We start from the raw sequence: 21,279 nt of genomic DNA on the forward strand, positions 1-21,279 counted from the left end.
GTGGTTAATTCTTCTTCCTGATGGGAAAATAGAATGACCTGTGCCTGCCCCAACACCTAGAGCTAGTCTCTCATTGGTTCCCCCTCTTCCCGTTCATCCTCAGGACAATTAGCAACCTGTACGGAACAGGAGGATAAAGGTGCTGATTCTCCAAGGAGGGAGATTGCTAGTAAAGCGGCTGGAATGGCGAACCGGAGCACAAGGAGATGAGAAATGAGGTGCGTTTTAGAAACCTTTCCCGATCACACGGTGTACCATCTTCGGGGTTTCTCATGCATGTTTTCAATGTAGGACGATGCCCTTGAACCTGGAGATTTGGGACCCATGGGATGGGTACCACGCCGTATTACTTTAAAGGGTCTGCGTTAGCTCAGCCAACCTCACCAAACCTCTCAGCCCCACGAGTGTCCACCCTTATGTCTCAATCAGCTGTGGGTCTAGATATGGTCAATCCAGGTGGCATCACAGCCCCTGAACGAATTTTGTAAGAATTTCTCTCTCTTTCACTGTCTTTGTTTCACGGGTTTCTTAAAGTAATTGATTTTTATAATGGGGTTTAGCTGCTTTTCACTGCTGTGTTTATGCCGCTTTACACCCACTTGACTCACTTACAGAGAGATATCAATACATAGGTTTTAAGATTCTTACTAGTCAGATATATTCTTGGGCGGTGAATAGGGGGTGTTGAGTCCAGTTCACTGAGCAAGGAGTAGGTCTTGTCTATTACATATTGGGTTTCTGGAACGGTATCTGAGCTAATTTGAAACCCTTGTTTTATGCATCACCCCACCTCACCTTTCCCGTTAAGCAGCCATAGTGTGTTTTCTAAACGTGTGACTCTGTTCTGTTTTGTAATTCAGTTCAAGGGTAGCGGTTTTGACATTCCCTCTATAAGTGATATCTCATGATAAGTGTCTTTTTCTGTGTGACTTATTTCACTTAGAATCGTCGTACCTAAATCCACTCATCATGCTGCTACTAGCCTTATGACGTTGATTTCATGGCTGAGTGATATTCCATTGTACATAAGGACCACAACTTCTTTATCCATTCTTCTCTTTCCTGGGATATTTAAGGTGTAACGAAGTGGAGGTTCTTGTCAACAGAGCAGCCCAAAACTTTGGGGTGCCTGTGTCTTGCTGATTTTTAGTTTTCCCAATTTATACGCCCATGAGAGGAAGTGCCCTATGGTCTCTAAGCTGAGTTTTTTAGATGTTTCAGGACACACCGTACACTTCTCCAGTGTGGCTGTTGGCAATTTACATCCCGCCCATCAGCGTAGCAAGGCTCCCATTTCTCCAAGGCCTGTCCAGCATTTCTGCTTTTGACACTTTATTCAGCATGGCCCTTTTGACCGATGGGAAGCGAGACTTCTTTGTAGCGCTGATTTGCCTTTCCAGGTTGCTTGGTTGGCCAAAAAGGGCGTATGCGTTTTTTCCTGAATATATTCAGGAAAAAACGCATACGCCCTTTTTGGCCAAGGGCATCATTGTCGAGGTTTTGCCGCTTTTCCTCTGCTTTAAAGGCGATTCGAATCTACCTCCTGAAATCTGTTTCCTGCAATTCTGCCTTGCTTTCAAATCCTCTTCGTTGCCTTCCCTCAATATATTTGTGGACGAGAGTTATCATTTCTAAGTCTGCAGGTTTGTGAATTGCAGTGCCCCTGAGCTCCATTCTTCAACTCGCTTTCTTGGGAGCTGGCCGCAAAAGCGCAGGATTGCTTCAGGCCGTATTCTGGTTCCTGGCGGCAGGCTGAGCCTGTGGTTAATTCTTCTTCCTGATGGGAAAATAGAATGACCTGTGCCTGCCCCAACACCTAGAGCTAGTCTCTCATTGGTTCCCCCTCTTCCCGTTCATCCTCAGGACAATTAGCAACCTCTACGGAACAGGAGGATAAAGGTGCTGATTCTCCAAGGAGGGAGATTGCTAGTAAAGCGGCTGGAATGGTGAACCGGAGCACAAGGAGATGAGAAATGAGGTGCGTTTTAGAAACCTTTCCCGATCACACGGTGTACCATCTTCGGGGTTTCTCATGCATGTTTTCAATGTAGGACGATGCCCTTGAACCTGGAGATTTGGGACCCATGGGATGGGTACCACGCCGTATTACTTTAAAGGGTCTGCGTTTTCTCACCCAACCTCACCAAACCTCTCAGCCCCAAGAGTGTCCACCCTTATGTCTCAATCAGCTGTGGGTCTAGATATGGTCAATCCAGGTGGCATCACAGCCCCTGAACGAATTTTGTAAGAATTTCTCTCTCTTTCACTGTCTTTGTTTCACGGGTTTTGAAACGTAATTGATTTTTATAATGGGGTTTAGCTGCTTTTCACTGCTGTGTTTATGCCGCTTTACACCCATTTGACTCACTTACAGAGAGATATCAATACATAGGTTTTAAGATTCTTACTAGTCAGATATATTCTTGGGCGGTGAATAGGGGGTGTTGAGTCCAGTTCACTGAGCAAGGAGTAGGTCTTGTCTATTACATATTGGGTTTCTGGAACGGTATCTGAGCTAATTTGAAACCCGTGTTTTATGCATCACCCCACCTCACCTTTCCCGTTAAGCAGCCATAGTGTGTTTTCTAAACGTGTGACTCTGTTCTGTTTTGTAATTCAGTTCAAGGGTAGCGGTTTTTACATTCCCTCTATGAGTGATATCTTATGATAAGTGTCTTTTTCTGTGTGACTTATTTCACTTAGAATCGTCATATCTAAATCCACTCATCATGCTGCTACTAGCCTTATGACATTGATTTCATGGCTGAGTGATATTCCATTGTACATAAGGACCGCAACTTCTTTATCCATTCTTCTCTTTCCTGGGATATTTAAGGTGTAGCGAAGTGGAGGTTCTTGTCAACAGAGTAGCCCAAAACTTTGGGGTGCCTGTGGCTTGCTGAGTTTTAGTTTTCCGAATTTATACGCCCATGAGTGGAAGTGCGCTATGCTCTCTAAGCTGAGTTTTTTAGATGTTTCAGGACACACTGTACACTTCTCCAGAGTGGCTGTTGGCAATTTACATCCCGCCCATCAGCGTAGCAAGGCTCCCATTTCTCCATGGCCTGTCCTGCATTTCTGGTTTTGACACTTTATTCAGCATGGCCCTTTTGACCGATGGGAAGCGAGACTTCTTTGTAGCGCTGATTCGCCTTTCCAGGTTGCTTGGTTGGCCAAAAAGGGCGTATGCGTTTTTTCCTGAATATATTCAGGAAAAAACGCATACGCCCTTTTTGGCCAAGGGCATCATTGTCGAGGTTTTGCCGCTTTTCCTGTGCTTTAAAGGCGATTCGAATCTACCTCCTGAAATCTGTTTCCTGCAATTCTGCCTTGCTTTCAAATCCTCTTCGTTGCCTTCCCTCAATATATTTGTGGACGAGAGTTATCATTTCTAAGTCTGCAAGTTTGTGAATTGCAGTGCCCCTGAGCTCCATTCTTCAACTCGCTTTCTTGGGAGCTGGCCGCAAAAGCGCAGGATTGCTTCAGGCCGTATTCTGGTTCCTGGCGGCAGGCTGAGCCTGTGGTTAATTCTTCTTCCTGATGGGAAAATAGAATGACCTGTGCCTGCCCCAACACCTAGAGCTAGTCTCTCATTGGTTCCCCCTCTTCCCGTTCATCCTCAGGACAATTAGCAACCTGTACGGAACAGGAGGATAAAGGTGCTGATTCTCCAAGGAGGGAGATTGCTAGTAAAGCGGCTGGAATGGCGAACCGGAGCACAAGGAGATGAGAAATGAGGTGCGTTTTAGAAACCTTTCCCGATCACACGGTGTACCATCTTCGGGGTTTCTCATGCATGTTTTCAATGTAGGACGATGCCCTTGAACCTGGAGATTTGGGACCCATGGGATGGGTACCACGCCGTATTACTTTAAAGGGTCTGCGTTAGCTCAGCCAACCTCACCAAACCTCTCAGCCCCACGAGTGTCCACCCTTATGTCTCAATCAGCTGTGGGTCTAGATATGGTCAATCCAGGTGGCATCACAGCCCCTGAACGAATTTTGTAAGAATTTCTCTCTCTTTCACTGTCTTTGTTTCACGGGTTTTGAAACGTAATTGATTTTTATAATGGGGTTTAGCTGCTTTTCACTGCTGTGTTTATGCCGCTTTACACCCATTTGACTCACTTACAGAGAGATATCAATACATAGGTTTTAAGATTCTTACTAGTCAGATATATTCTTGGGCGGTGAATAGGGGGTGTTGAGTCCAGTTCACTGAGCAAGGAGTAGGTCTTGTCTATTACATATTGGGTTTCTGGAACGGTATCTGAGCTAATTTGAAACCCGTGTTTTATGCATCACCCCACCTCACCTTTCCCGTTAAGCAGCCATAGTGTGTTTTCTAAACGTGTGACTCTGTTCTGTTTTGTAATTCAGTTCAAGGGTAGCGGTTTTTACATTCCCTCTATGAGTGATATCTTATGATAAGTGTCTTTTTCTGTGTGACTTATTTCACTTAGAATCGTCATATCTAAATCCACTCATCATGCTGCTACTAGCCTTATGACATTGATTTCATGGCTGAGTGATATTCCATTGTACATAAGGACCGCAACTTCTTTATCCATTCTTCTCTTTCCTGGGATATTTAAGGTGTAGCGAAGTGGAGGTTCTTGTCAACAGAGTAGCCCAAAACTTTGGGGTGCCTGTGGCTTGCTGAGTTTTAGTTTTCCGAATTTATACGCCCATGAGTGGAAGTGCGCTATGCTCTCTAAGCTGAGTTTTTTAGATGTTTCAGGACACACTGTACACTTCTCCAGAGTGGCTGTTGGCAATTTACATCCCGCCCATCAGCGTAGCAAGGCTCCCATTTCTCCATGGCCTGTCCTGCATTTCTGGTTTTGACACTTTATTCAGCATGGCCCTTTTGACCGATGGGAAGCGAGACTTCTTTGTAGCGCTGATTCGCCTTTCCAGGTTGCTTGGTTGGCCAAAAAGGGCGTATGCGTTTTTTCCTGAATATATTCAGGAAAAAACGCATACGCCCTTTTTGGCCAAGGGCATCATTGTCGAGGTTTTGCCGCTTTTCCTGTGCTTTAAAGGCGATTCGAATCTACCTCCTGAAATCTGTTTCCTGCAATTCTGCCTTGCTTTCAAATCCTCTTCGTTGCCTTCCCTCAATATATTTGTGGACGAGAGTTATCATTTCTAAGTCTGCAGGTTTGTGAATTGCAGTGCCCCTGAGCTCCATTCTTCAACTCGCTTTCTTGGGAGCTGGCCGCAAAAGCGCAGGATTGCTTCAGGCCGTATTCTGGTTCCTGGCGGCAGGCTGAGCCTGTGGTTAATTCTTCTTCCTGATGGGAAAATAGAATGACCTGTGCCTGCCCCAACACCTAGAGCTAGTCTCTCATTGGTTCCCCCTCTTCCCGTTCATCCTCAGGACAATTAGCAACCTGTACGGAACAGGAGGATAAAGGTGCTGATTCTCCAAGGAGGGAGATTGCTAGTAAAGCGGCTGGAATGGCGAACCAGAGCACAAGGAGATGAGAAATGAGGTGCGTTTTAGAAACCTTTCCCGATCACACGGTGTACCATCTTCGGGGTTTCTCATGCATGTTTTCAATGTAGGACGATGCCCTTGAACCTGGAGATTTGGGACCCATGGGATGGGTACCACGCCGTATTACTTTAAAGGGTCTGCGTTAGCTCAGCCAACCTCACCAAACCTCTCAGCCCCACGAGTGTCCACCCTTATGTCTCAATCAGCTGTGGGTCTAGATATGGTCAATCCAGGTGGCATCACAGCCCCTGAACGAATTTTGTAAGAATTTCTCTCTCTTTCACTGTCTTTGTTTCACGGGTTTCTTAAAGTAATTGATTTTTATAATGGGGTTTAGCTGCTTTTCACTGCTGTGTTTATGCCGCTTTACACCCACTTGACTCACTTACAGAGAGATATCAATACATAGGTTTTAAGATTCTTACTAGTCAGATATATTCTTGGGCGGTGAATAGGGGGTGTTGAGTCCAGTTCACTGAGCAAGGAGTAGGTCTTGTCTATTACATATTGGGTTTCTGGAACGGTATCTGAGCTAATTTGAAACCCTTGTTTTATGCATCACCCCACCTCACCTTTCCCGTTAAGCAGCCATAGTGTGTTTTCTAAACGTGTGACTCTGTTCTGTTTTGTAATTCAGTTCAAGGGTAGCGGTTTTGACATTCCCTCTATAAGTGATATCTCATGATAAGTGTCTTTTTCTGTGTGACTTATTTCACTTAGAATCGTCGTACCTAAATCCACTCATCATGCTGCTACTAGCCTTATGACGTTGATTTCATGGCTGAGTGATATTCCATTGTACATAAGGACCACAACTTCTTTATCCATTCTTCTCTTTCCTGGGATATTTAAGGTGTAACGAAGTGGAGGTTCTTGTCAACAGAGCAGCCCAAAACTTTGGGGTGCCTGTGTCTTGCTGATTTTTAGTTTTCCCAATTTATACGCCCATGAGAGGAAGTGCCCTATGGTCTCTAAGCTGAGTTTTTTAGATGTTTCAGGACACACCGTACACTTCTCCAGTGTGGCTGTTGGCAATTTACATCCCGCCCATCAGCGTAGCAAGGCTCCCATTTCTCCAAGGCCTGTCCAGCATTTCTGCTTTTGACACTTTATTCAGCATGGCCCTTTTGACCGATGGGAAGCGAGACTTCTTTGTAGCGCTGATTTGCCTTTCCAGGTTGCTTGGTTGGCCAAAAAGGGCGTATGCGTTTTTTCCTGAATATATTCAGGAAAAAACGCATACGCCCTTTTTGGCCAAGGGCATCATTGTCGAGGTTTTGCCGCTTTTCCTCTGCTTTAAAGGCGATTCGAATCTACCTCCTGAAATCTGTTTCCTGCAATTCTGCCTTGCTTTCAAATCCTCTTCGTTGCCTTCCCTCAATATATTTGTGGACGAGAGTTATCATTTCTAAGTCTGCAGGTTTGTGAATTGCAGTGCCCCTGAGCTCCATTCTTCAACTCGCTTTCTTGGGAGCTGGCCGCAAAAGCGCAGGATTGCTTCAGGCCGTATTCTGGTTCCTGGCGGCAGGCTGAGCCTGTGGTTAATTCTTCTTCCTGATGGGAAAATAGAATGACCTGTGCCTGCCCCAACACCTAGAGCTAGTCTCTCATTGGTTCCCCCTCTTCCCGTTCATCCTCAGGACAATTAGCAACCTCTACGGAACAGGAGGATAAAGGTGCTGATTCTCCAAGGAGGGAGATTGCTAGTAAAGCGGCTGGAATGGTGAACCGGAGCACAAGGAGATGAGAAATGAGGTGCGTTTTAGAAACCTTTCCCGATCACACGGTGTACCATCTTCGGGGTTTCTCATGCATGTTTTCAATGTAGGACGATGCCCTTGAACCTGGAGATTTGGGACCCATGGGATGGGTACCACGCCGTATTACTTTAAAGGGTCTGCGTTTTCTCACCCAACCTCACCAAACCTCTCAGCCCCAAGAGTGTCCACCCTTATGTCTCAATCAGCTGTGGGTCTAGATATGGTCAATCCAGGTGGCATCACAGCCCCTGAACGAATTTTGTAAGAATTTCTCTCTCTTTCACTGTCTTTGTTTCACGGGTTTTGAAACGTAATTGATTTTTATAATGGGGTTTAGCTGCTTTTCACTGCTGTGTTTATGCCGCTTTACACCCATTTGACTCACTTACAGAGAGATATCAATACATAGGTTTTAAGATTCTTACTAGTCAGATATATTCTTGGGCGGTGAATAGGGGGTGTTGAGTCCAGTTCACTGAGCAAGGAGTAGGTCTTGTCTATTACATATTGGGTTTCTGGAACGGTATCTGAGCTAATTTGAAACCCGTGTTTTATGCATCACCCCACCTCACCTTTCCCGTTAAGCAGCCATAGTGTGTTTTCTAAACGTGTGACTCTGTTCTGTTTTGTAATTCAGTTCAAGGGTAGCGGTTTTTACATTCCCTCTATGAGTGATATCTTATGATAAGTGTCTTTTTCTGTGTGACTTATTTCACTTAGAATCGTCATATCTAAATCCACTCATCATGCTGCTACTAGCCTTATGACATTGATTTCATGGCTGAGTGATATTCCATTGTACATAAGGACCGCAACTTCTTTATCCATTCTTCTCTTTCCTGGGATATTTAAGGTGTAGCGAAGTGGAGGTTCTTGTCAACAGAGTAGCCCAAAACTTTGGGGTGCCTGTGGCTTGCTGAGTTTTAGTTTTCCGAATTTATACGCCCATGAGTGGAAGTGCGCTATGCTCTCTAAGCTGAGTTTTTTAGATGTTTCAGGACACACTGTACACTTCTCCAGAGTGGCTGTTGGCAATTTACATCCCGCCCATCAGCGTAGCAAGGCTCCCATTTCTCCATGGCCTGTCCTGCATTTCTGGTTTTGACACTTTATTCAGCATGGCCCTTTTGACCGATGGGAAGCGAGACTTCTTTGTAGCGCTGATTCGCCTTTCCAGGTTGCTTGGTTGGCCAAAAAGGGCGTATGCGTTTTTTCCTGAATATATTCAGGAAAAAACGCATACGCCCTTTTTGGCCAAGGGCATCATTGTCGAGGTTTTGCCGCTTTTCCTGTGCTTTAAAGGCGATTCGAATCTACCTCCTGAAATCTGTTTCCTGCAATTCTGCCTTGCTTTCAAATCCTCTTCGTTGCCTTCCCTCAATATATTTGTGGACGAGAGTTATCATTTCTAAGTCTGCAAGTTTGTGAATTGCAGTGCCCCTGAGCTCCATTCTTCAACTCGCTTTCTTGGGAGCTGGCCGCAAAAGCGCAGGATTGCTTCAGGCCGTATTCTGGTTCCTGGCGGCAGGCTGAGCCTGTGGTTAATTCTTCTTCCTGATGGGAAAATAGAATGACCTGTGCCTGCCCCAACACCTAGAGCTAGTCTCTCATTGGTTCCCCCTCTTCCCGTTCATCCTCAGGACAATTAGCAACCTGTACGGAACAGGAGGATAAAGGTGCTGATTCTCCAAGGAGGGAGATTGCTAGTAAAGCGGCTGGAATGGCGAACCGGAGCACAAGGAGATGAGAAATGAGGTGCGTTTTAGAAACCTTTCCCGATCACACGGTGTACCATCTTCGGGGTTTCTCATGCATGTTTTCAATGTAGGACGATGCCCTTGAACCTGGAGATTTGGGACCCATGGGATGGGTACCACGCCGTATTACTTTAAAGGGTCTGCGTTAGCTCAGCCAACCTCACCAAACCTCTCAGCCCCACGAGTGTCCACCCTTATGTCTCAATCAGCTGTGGGTCTAGATATGGTCAATCCAGGTGGCATCACAGCCCCTGAACGAATTTTGTAAGAATTTCTCTCTCTTTCACTGTCTTTGTTTCACGGGTTTTTTAAAGTAATTGATTTTTATAATGGGGTTTAGCTGCTTTTCACTGCTGTGTTTATGCCGCTTTACACCCACTTGACTCACTTACAGAGAGATATCAATACATAGGTTTTAAGATTCTTACTAGTCAGATATATTCTTGGGCGGTGAATAGGGGGTGTTGAGTCCAGTTCACTGAGCAAGGAGTAGGTCTTGTCTATTACATATTGGGTTTCTGGAACGGTATCTGAGCTAATTTGAAACCCTTGTTTTATGCATCACCCCACCTCACCTTTCCCGTTAAGCAGCCATAGTGTGTTTTCTAAACGTGTGACTCTGTTCTGTTTTGTAATTCAGTTCAAGGGTAGCGGTTTTGACATTCCCTCTATAAGTGATATCTCATGATAAGTGTCTTTTTCTGTGGGACTTATTTCACTTAGAATCGTCGTGCCTAAATCCACTCATCATGCTGCTACTAGCCTTATGACGTTGATTTCATGGCTGAGTGATATTCCATTGTACATAAGGACCACAACTTCTTTATCCATTCTTCTCTTTCCTGGGATATTTAAGGTGTAACGAAGTGGAGGTTCTTGTCAACAGAGCAGCCCAAAACTTTGGGGTGCCTGTGTCTTGCTGATTTTTAGTTTTCCCAATTTATACGCCCATGAGAGGAAGTGCCCTATGGTCTCTAAGCTGAGTTTTTTAGATGTTTCAGGACACACCGTACACTTCTCCAGTGTGGCTGTTGGCAATTTACATCCCGCCCATCCGCGTAGCAAGGCTCCCATTTCTCCAAGGCCTGTCCAGCATTTCTGGTTTTGACACTTTATTCATCATGGCCCTTTTGACCGATGGGAAGCGAGACTTCTTTGTAGCGCTGATTTGCCTTTCCAGGTTGCTTGGTTGGCCAAAAAGGGCGTATGCGTTTTTTCCTGAATATATTCAGGAAAAAACGCATACGCCCTTTTTGGCCAAGGGCATCATTGTCGAGGTTTTGCCGCTTTTCCTGTGCTTTAAAGGCGATTCGAATCTACCTCCTGAAATCTGTTTCCTGCAATTCTGCCTTGCTTTCAAATCCTCTTCGTTGCCTTCCCTCAATATATTTGTGGACGAGAGTTATCATTTCTAAGTCTGCAGGTTTGTGAATTGCAGTGCCCCTGAGCTCCATTCTTCAACTCGCTTTCTTGGGAGCTGGCCGCAAAAGCGCAGGATTGCTTCAGGCCGTATTCTGCTTCCTGGCGGCAGGCTGAGCCTGTGGTTAATTCTTCTTCCTGATGGGAAAATAGAATGACCTGTGCCTGCCCCAACACCTAGAGCTAGTCTCTCATTGGTTCCCCCTCTTCCCGTTCATCCTCAGGACAATTTGCAACCTGTACGGAACAGGAGGATAAAGGTGCTGATTCTCCAAGGAGGGAGATTGCTAGTAAAGCGGCTGGAATGGCGAACCGGAGCACAAGGAGATGAGAAATGAGGTGCGTTTTAGAAACCTTTCCCGATCACACGGTGTACCATCTTCGGGGTTTCTCATGCATGTTTTCAATGTAGGACGATGCCCTTGAACCTGGAGATTTGGGACCCATGGGATGGGTACCACGCCGTATTACTTTAAAGGGTCTGCGTTAGCTCAGCCAACCTCACCAAACCTCTCAGCCCCACGAGTGTCCACCCTTATGTCTCAATCAGCTGTGGGTCTAGATATGGTCAATCCAGGTGGCATCACAGCCCCTGAACGAATTTTGTAAGAATTTCTCTCTCTTTCACTGTCTTTGTTTCACGGGTTTTTTAAAGTAATTGATTTTTATAATGGGGTTTAGCTGCTTTTCACTGCTGTGTTTATGCCGCTTTACACCCACTTGACTCACTTACAGAGAGATATCAATACATAGGTTTTAAGATTCTTACTAGTCAGATATATTCTTGGGCGGTGAATAGGGGGTGTTGAGTCCAGTTCACTGAGCAAGGAGTAGGTCTTGTCTATTACATATTGGGTTTCTGGAACGGTATCTGAGCTAATTTGAAACCCTTGTTTTATGCATCACCCCACCTCACCTTTCCCGTTAAGCAGCCATAGTGTGTTTTCTAAACGTGTGACTCTGTTCTGTTTTGTAATTCAGTTCAAGGGTAGCGGTTTTGACATTCCCTCTATAAGTGATATCTCATGATAAGTGTCTTTTTCTGTGGGACTTATTTCACTTAGAATCGTCGTGCCTAAATCCACTCATCATGCTGCTACTAGCCTTATGACGTTGATTTCATGGCTGAGTGATATTCCATTGTACATAAGGACCACAACTTCTTTATCCATTCTTCTCTTTCCTGGGATATTTAAGGTGTAACGAAGTGGAGGTTCTTGTCAACAGAGCAGCCCAAAACTTTGGGGTGCCTGTGTCTTGCTGATTTTTAGTTTTCCCAATTTATACGCCCATGAGAGGAAGTGCCCTATGGTCTCTAAGCTGAGTTTTTTAGATGTTTCAGGACACACCGTACACTTCTCCAGTGTGGCTGTTGGCAATTTACATCCCGCCCATCCGCGTAGCAAGGCTCCCATTTCTCCAAGGCCTGTCCAGCATTTCTGGTTTTGACACTTTATTCAGCATGGCCCTTTTGACCGATGGGAAGCGAGACTTCTTTGTAGCGCTGATTTGCCTTTCCAGGTTGCTTGGTTGGCCAAAAAGGGCGTATGCGTTTTTTCCTGAATATATTCAGGAAAAAACGCATACGCCCTTTTTGGCCAAGGGCATCATTGTCGAGGTTTTGCCGCTTTTCCTGTGCTTTAAAGGCGATTCGAATCTACCTCCTGAAATCTGTTTCCTGCAATTCTGCCTTGCTTTCAAATCCTCTTCGTTGCCTTCCCTCAATATATTTGTGGACGAGAGTTATCATTTCTAAGTCTGCAGGTTTGTGAATTGCAGTGCCCCTGAGCTCCATTCTTCAACTCGCTTTCTTGGGAGCTGGCCGCAAAAGCGCAGGATTGCTTCAGGCCGTATTCTGGTTCCTGGCGGCAGGCTGAGCCTGTGGTTAATTCTTCTTCCTGATGGGAAAATAGAATGACCTGTGCCTGCCCCAACACCTAGAGCTAGTCTCTCATTGGTTCCCCCTCTTCCCGTTCATCCTCAGGACAATTTGCAACCTGTACGGAACAGGAGGATAAAGGTGCTGATTCTCCAAGGAGGGAGATTGCTAGTAAAGCGGCTGGAATGGTGAACCGGAGCACAAGGAGATGAGAAATGAGGTGCGTTTTAGAAACCTTTCCCGATCACACGGTGTACCATCTTCGGGGTTTCTCATGCATGTTTTCAATGTAGGACGATGCCCTTGAACCTGGAGATTTGGGACCCATGGGATGGGTACCACGCCGTATTACTTTAAAGGGTCTGCGTTTTCTCACCCAACCTCACCAAACCTCTCAGCCCCAAGAGTGTCCACCCTTATGTCTCAATCAGCTGTGGGTCTAGATATGGTCAATCCAGGTGGCATCACAGCCCCTGAACGAATTTTGTAAGAATTTCTCTCTCTTTCACTGTCTTTGTTTCACGGGTTTTGAAACGTAATTGATTTTTATAATGGGGTTTAGCTGCTTTTCACTGCTGTGTTTATGCCGCTTTACACCCATTTGACTCACTTACAGAGAGATATCAATACATAGGTTTTAAGATTCTTACTAGTCAGATATATTCTTGGGCGGTGAATAGGGGGTGTTGAGTCCAGTTCACTGAGCAAGGAGTAGGTCTTGTCTCTTACATATTGGGTTTCTGGAACGGTATCTGAGCTAATTTGAAACCCGTGTTTTATGCATCACCCCACCTCACCTTTCCCGTTAAGCAGCCATAGTGTGTTTTCTAAACGTGTGACTCTGTTCTGTTTTGTAATTCAGTTCAAGGGTAGCGGTTTTTACATTCCCTCTATGAGTGATATCTTATGATAAGTGTCTTTTTCTGTGTGACTTATTTCACTTAGAATCGTCATATCTAAATCCACTCATCATGCTGCTACTAGCCTTATGACATTGATTTCATGGCTGAGTGATATTCCATTGTACATAAGGACCGCAACTTCTTTATCCATTCTTCTCTTTCCTGGGATATTTAAGGTGTAGCGAAGTGGAGGTTCTTGTCAACAGAGTAGCCCAAAACTTTGGGGTGCCTGTGGCTTGCTGAGTTTTAGTTTTCCGAATTTATACGCCCATGAGTGGAAGTGCGCTATGCTCTCTAAGCTGAGTTTTTTAGATGTTTCAGGACACACTGTACACTTCTCCAGAGTGGCTGTTGGCAATTTACATCCCGCCCATCAGCGTAGCAAGGCTCCCATTTCTCCATGGCCTGTCCTGCATTTCTGGTTTTGACACTTTATTCAGCATGGCCCTTTTGACCGATGGGAAGCGAGACTTCTTTGTAGCGCTGATTCGCCTTTCCAGGTTGCTTGGTTGGCCAAAAAGGGCGTATGCGTTTTTTCCTGAATATATTCAGGAAAAAACGCATACGCCCTTTTTGGCCAAGGGCATCATTGTCGAGGTTTTGCCGCTTTTCCTGTGCTTTAAAGGCGATTCGAATCTACCTCCTGAAATCTGTTTCCTGCAATTCTGCCTTGCTTTCAAATCCTCTTCGTTGCCTTCCCTCAATATATTTGTGGACGAGAGTTATCATTTCTAAGACTGCAGGTTTGTGAATTGCCGTGCCCCTGAGCTCCATTCTTCAACTCGCTTTCTTGGGAGCTGGCCGCAAAAGCGCAGGATTGCTTCAGGCCGTATTCTGGTTCCTGGCGGCAGGCTGAGCCTGTGGTTAATTCTTCTTCCTGATGGGAAAATAGAATGACCTGTGCCTGCCCCAACACCTAGAGCTAGTCTCTCATTGGTTCCCCCTCTTCCCGTTCATCCTCAGGACAATTAGCAACCTGTACGGAACAGGAGGATAAAGGTGCTGATTCTCCAAGGAGGGAGATTGCTAGTAAAGCGGCTGGAATGGCGAACCGGAGCACAAGGAGATGAGAAATGAGGTGCGTTTTAGAAACCTTTCCCGATCACACGGTGTACCATCTTCGGGGTTTCTCATGCATGTTTTCAATGTAGGACGATGCCCTTGAACCTGGAGATTTGGGACCCATGGGATGAGTACCACGCCGTATTACTTTAAAGGGTCTGCGTTAGCTCAGCCAACCTCACCAAACCTCTCAGCCCCACGAGTGTCCACCCTTATGTCTCAATCAGCTGTGGGTCTAGATATGGTCAATCCAGGTGGCATCACAGCCCCTGAACGAATTTTGTAAGAATTTCTCTCTCTTTCACTTTCTTTGTTTCACGGGTTTTTTAAAGTAATTGATTTTTATAATGGGGTTTAGCTGCTTTTCACTGCTGTGTTTATGCCGCTTTACACCCACTTGACTCACTTACAGAGAGATATCAATACATATGTTTTAAGATTCTTACTAGTCAGATATATTCTTGGGCGGTGAATAGGGGGTGTTGAGTCCAGTTCACTGAGCAAGGAGTAGGTCTTGTCTATTACATATTGGGTTTCTGGAACGGTATCTGAGCTAATTTGAAACCCTTGTTTTATGCATCACCCCACCTCACCTTTCCCGTTAAGCAGCCATAGTGTGTTTTCTAAACGTGTGACTCTGTTCTGTTTTGTAATTCAGTTCAAGGGTAGCGGTTTTGACATTCCCTCTATGAGTGATATCTCATGATAAGTGTCTTTTTCTGTGTGACTTATTTCACTTAGAATCGTCGTACCTAAATCCACTCATCATGCTGCTACTAGCCTTATGACGTTGATTTCATGGCTGAGTGATATTCCATTGTACATAAGGACCACAACTTCTTTATCCATTCTTCTCTTTCCTGGGATATTTAAGGTGTAACGAAGTGGAGGTTCTTGTCAACAGAGCAGCCCAAAACTTTGGGGTGCCTGTGTCTTGCTGATTTTTAGTTTTCCCAATTTATACGCCCATGAGAGGAAGTGCCCTATGGTCTCTAAGCTGAGTTTTTTAGATGTTTCAGGACACACCGTACACTTCTCCAGTGTGGCTGTTGGCAATTTACATCCCGCCCATCAGCGTAGCAAGGCTCCCATTTCTCCAAGGCCTGTCCAGCATTTCTGGTTTTGACACTTTATTCAGCATGGCCCTTTTGACCGATGGGAAGCGAGACTTCTTTGTAGCGCTGATTTGCCTTTCCAGGTTGCTTGGTTGGCCAAAAAGGGCGTATGCGTTTTTTCCTGAATATATTCAGGAAAAAACGCATACGCCCTTTTTGGCCAAGGGCATCATTGTCGAGGTTTTGCCGCTTTTCCTGTGCTTTAAAGGCGATTCGAATCTACCTCCTGAAATCTGTTTCCTGCAATTCTGCCTTGCTTTCAAATCCTCTTCGTTGCCTTCCCTCAATATATTTGTGGACGAGAGTTATCATTTCTAAGTCTGCAGGTTTGTGAATTGCAGTGCCCCTGAGCTCCATTCTTCAACTCGCTTTCTTGGGAGCTGGCCGCAAAAGCGCAGGATTGCTTCAGGCCGTATTCTGGTTCCTGGCGGCAGGCTGAGCCTGTGGTTAATTCTTCTTCCTGATGGGAAAATAGAATGACCTGTGCCTGCCCCAACACCTAGAGCTAGTCTCTCATTGGTTCCCCCTCTTCCCGTTCATCCTCAGGACAATTAGCAACCTCTACGGAACAGGAGGATAAAGGTGCTGATTCTCCAAGGAGGGAGATTGCTAGTAAAGCGGCTGGAATGGCGAACCGGAGCACAAGGAGATGAGAAATGAGGTGCGTTTTAGAAACCTTTCCCGATCACACGGTGTACCATCTTCGGGGTTTCTCATGCATGTTTTCAATGTAGGACGATGCCCTTGAACCTGGAGATTTGGGACCCATGGGATGGGTACCACGCCGTATTACTTTAAAGGGTCTGCGTTTTCTCACCCAACCTCACCAAACCTCTCAGCCTCAAGAGTGTCCACCCTTATGTCTCAATCAGCTGTGGGTCTAGATATGGTCAATCCAGGTGGCATCACAGCCCCTGAACGAATTTTGTAAGAATTTCTCTCTCTTTCACTGTCTTTGTTTCACGGGTTTTGAAACGTAATTGATTTTTATAATGGGGTTTAGCTGCTTTTCACTGCTGTGTTTATGCCGCTTTACACCCATTTGACTCACTTACAGAGAGATATCAATACATAGGTTTTAAGATTCTTACTAGTCAGATATATTCTTGGGCGGTGAATAGGGGGTGTTGAGTCCAGTTCACTGAGCAAGGAGTAGGTCTTGTCTATTACATATTGGGTTTCTGGAACGGTATCTGAGCTAATTTGAAACCCGTGTTTTATGCATCACCCCACCTCACCTTTCCCGTTAAGCAGCCATAGTGTGTTTTCTAAACGTGTGACTCTGTTCTGTTTTGTAATTCAGTTCAAGGGTAGCGGTTTTTACATTCCCTCTATGAGTGATATCTTATGATAAGTGTCTTTTTCTGTGTGACTTATTTCACTTAGAATCGTCATATCTAAATCCACTCATCATGCTGCTACTAGCCTTATGACATTGATTTCATGGCTGAGTGATATTCCATTGTACATAAGGACCGCAACTTCTTTATCCATTCTTCTCTTTCCTGGGATATTTAAGGTGTAGCGAAGTGGAGGTTCTTGTCAACAGAGTAGCCCAAAACTTTGGGGTGCCTGTGGCTTGCTGAGTTTTAGTTTTCCGAATTTATACGCCCATGAGTGGAAGTGCGCTATGCTCTCTAAGCTGAGTTTTTTAGATGTTTCAGGACACACTGTACACTTCTCCAGAGTGGCTGTTGGCAATTTACATCCCGCCCATCAGCGTAGCAAGGCTCCCATTTCTCCATGGCCTGTCCTGCATTTCTGGTTTTGACACTTTATTCAGCATGGCCCTTTTGACCGATGGGAAGCGAGACTTCTTTGTAGCGCTGATTCGCCTTTCCAGGTTGCTTGGTTGGCCAAAAAGGGCGTATGCGTTTTTTCCTGAATATATTCAGGAAAAAACGCATACGCCCTTTTTGGCCAAGGGCATCATTGTCGAGGTTTTGCCGCTTTTCCTCTGCTTTAAAGGCGATTCGAATCTACCTCCTGAAATCTGTTTCCTGCAATTCTGCCTTGCTTTCAAATCCTCTTCGTTGCCTTCCCTCAATATATTTGTGGACGAGAGTTATCATTTCTAAGTCTGCAGGTTTGTGAATTGCAGTGCCCCTGAGCTCCATTCTTCAACTCGCTTTCTTGGGAGCTGGCCGCAAAAGCGCAGGATTGCTTCAGGCCGTATTCTGGTTCCTGGCGGCAGGCTGAGCCTGTGGTTAATTCTTCTTCCTGATGGGAAAATAGAATGACCTGTGCCTGCCCCAACACCTAGAGCTAGTCTCTCATTGGTTCCCCCTCTTCCCGTTCATCCTCAGGACAATTAGCAACCTGTACGGAACAGGAGGATAAAGGTGCTGATTCTCCAAGGAGGGAGATTGCTAGTAAAGCGGCTGGAATGGCGAACCGGAGCACAAGGAGATGAGAAATGAGGTGCGTTTTAGAAACCTTTCCCGATCACACGGTGTACCATCTTCGGGGTTTCTCATGCATGTTTTCAATGTAGGACGATGCCCTTGAACCTGGAGATTTGGGACCCATGGGATGGGTACCACGCCGTATTACTTTAAAGGGTCTGCGTTAGCTCAGCCAACCTCACCAAACCTCTCAGCCCCACGAGTGTCCACCCTTATGTCTCAATCAGCTGTGGGTCTAGATATGGTCAATCCAGGTGGCATCACAGCCCCTGAACGAATTTTGTAAGAATTTCTCTCTCTTTCACTGTCTTTGTTTCACGGGTTTCTTAAAGTAATTGATTTTTATAATGGGGTTTAGCTGCTTTTCACTGCTGTGTTTATGCCGCTTTACACCCACTTGACTCACCTACAGAGAGATATCAATACATAGGTTTTAAGATTCTTACTAGTCAGATATATTCTTGGGCGGTGAATAGGGGGTGTTGAGTCCAGTTCACTGAGCAAGGAGTAGGTCTTGTCTATTACATATTGGGTTTCTGGAACGGTATCTGAGCTAATTTGAAACCCTTGTTTTATGCATCACCCCACCTCACCTTTCCCGTTAAGCAGCCATAGTGTGTTTTCTAAACGTGTGACTCTGTTCTGTTTTGTAATTCAGTTCAAGGGTAGCGGTTTTGACATTCCCTCTATAAGTGATATCTCATGATAAGTGTCTTTTTCTGTGTGACTTATTTCACTTAGAATCGTCGTACCTAAATCCACTCATCATGCTGCTACTAGCCTTATGACGTTGATTTCATGGCTGAGTGATATTCCATTGTACATAAGGACCACAACTTCTTTATCCATTCTTCTCTTTCCTGGGATATTTAAGGTGTAACGAAGTGGAGGTTCTTGTCAACAGAGCAGCCCAAAACTTTGGGGTGCCTGTGTCTTGCTGATTTTTAGTTTTCCCAATTTATACGCCCATGAGAGGAAGTGCCCTATGGTCTCTAAGCTGAGTTTTTTAGATGTTTCAGGACACACCGTACACTTCTCCAGTGTGGCTGTTGGCAATTTACATCCCGCCCATCAGCGTAGCAAGGCTCCCATTTCTCCAAGGCCTGTCCAGCATTTCTGCTTTTGACACTTTATTCAGCATGGCCCTTTTGACCGATGGGAAGCGAGACTTCTTTGTAGCGCTGATTTGCCTTTCCAGGTTGCTTGGTTGGCCAAAAAGGGCGTATGCGTTTTTTCCTGAATATATTCAGGAAAAAACGCATACGCCCTTTTTGGCCAAGGGCATCATTGTCGAGGTTTTGCCGCTTTTCCTCTGCTTTAAAGGCGATTCGAATCTACCTCCTGAAATCTGTTTCCTGCAATTCTGCCTTGCTTTCAAATCCTCTTCGTTGCCTTCCCTCAATATATTTGTGGACGAGAGTTATCATTTCTAAGTCTGCAGGTTTGTGAATTGCAGTGCCCCTGAGCTCCATTCTTCAACTCGCTTTCTTGGGAGCTGGCCGCAAAAGCGCAGGATTGCTTCAGGCCGTATTCTGGTTCCTGGCGGCAGGCTGAGCCTGTGGTTAATTCTTCTTCCTGATGGGAAAATAGAATGACCTGTGCCTGCCCCAACACCTAGAGCTAGTCTCTCATTGGTTCCCCCTCTTCCCGTTCATCCTCAGGACAATTAGCAACCTCTACGGAACAGGAGGATAAAGGTGCTGATTCTCCAAGGAGGGAGATTGCTAGTAAAGCGGCTGGAATGGTGAACCGGAGCACAAGGAGATGAGAAATGAGGTGCGTTTTAGAAACCTTTCCCGATCACACGGTGTACCATCTTCGGGGTTTCTCATGCATGTTTTCAATGTAGGACGATGCCCTTGAACCTGGAGATTTGGGACCCATGGGATGGGTACCACGCCGTATTACTTTAAAGGGTCTGCGTTTTCTCACCCAACCTCACCAAACCTCTCAGCCCCACGAGTGTCCACCCTTATGTCTCAATCAGCTGTGGGTCTAGATATGGTCAATCCAGGTGGCATCACAGCCCCTGAACGAATTTTGTAAGAATTTCTCTCTCTTTCACTGTCTTTGTTTCACGGGTTTTGAAACGTAATTGATTTTTATAATGGGGTTTAGCTGCTTTTCACTGCTGTGTTTATGCCGCTTTACACCCATTTGACTCACTTACAGAGAGATATCAATACATAGGTTTTAAGATTCTTACTAGTCAGATATATTCTTGGGCGGTGAATAGGGGGTGTTGAGTCCAGTTCACTGAGCAAGGAGTAGGTCTTGTCTATTACATATTGGGTTTCTGGAACGGTATCTGAGCTAATTTGAAACCCGTGTTTTATGCATCACCCCACCTCACCTTTCCCGTTAAGCAGCCATAGTGTGTTTTCTAAACGTGTGACTCTGTTCTGTTTTGTAATTCAGTTCAAGGGTAGCGGTTTTTACATTCCCTCTATGAGTGATATCTTATGATAAGTGTCTTTTTCTGTGTGACTTATTTCACTTAGAATCGTCATATCTAAATCCACTCATCATGCTGCTACTAGCCTTATGACATTGATTTCATGGCTGAGTGATATTCCATTGTACATAAGGACCGCAACTTCTTTATCCATTCTTCTCTTTCCTGGGATATTTAAGGTGTAGCGAAGTGGAGGTTCTTGTCAACAGAGTAGCCCAAAACTTTGGGGTGCCTGTGGCTTGCTGAGTTTTAGTTTTCCGAATTTATACGCCCATGAGTGGAAGTGCGCTATGCTCTCTAAGCTGAGTTTTTTAGATGTTTCAGGACACACTGTACACTTCTCCAGAGTGGCTGTTGGCAATTTACATCCCGCCCATCAGCGTAGCAAGGCTCCCATTTCTCCATGGCCTGTCCTGCATTTCTGGTTTTGACACTTTATTCAGCATGGCCCTTTTGACCGATGGGAAGCGAGACTTCTTTGTAGCGCTGATTCGCCTTTCCAGGTTGCTTGGTTGGCCAAAAAGGGCGTATGCGTTTTTTCCTGAATATATTCAGGAAAAAACGCATACGCCCTTTTTGGCCAAGGGCATCATTGTCGAGGTTTTGCCGCTTTTCCTGTGCTTTAAAGGCGATTCGAATCTACCTCCTGAAATCTGTTTCCTGCAATTCTGCCTTGCTTTCAAATCCTCTTCGTTGCCTTCCCTCAATATATTTGTGGACGAGAGTTATCATTTCTAAGTCTGCAAGTTTGTGAATTGCAGTGCCCCTGAGCTCCATTCTTCAACTCGCTTTCTTGGGAGCTGGCCGCAAAAGCGCAGGATTGCTTCAGGCCGTATTCTGGTTCCTGGCGGCAGGCTGAGCCTGTGGTTAATTCTTCTTCCTGATGGGAAAATAGAATGACCTGTGCCTGCCCCAACACCTAGAGCTAGTCTCTCATTGGTTCCCCCTCTTCCCGTTCATCCTCAGGACAATTAGCAACCTGTACGGAACAGGAGGATAAAGGTGCTGATTCTCCAAGGAGG

The sequence above is a fragment of the Balaenoptera borealis genome, assembly GCF_965194805.1.
Source record: "Balaenoptera borealis genome assembly, chromosome: 9".
NCBI lineage: Eukaryota > Metazoa > Chordata > Mammalia > Artiodactyla > Balaenopteridae > Balaenoptera > Balaenoptera borealis.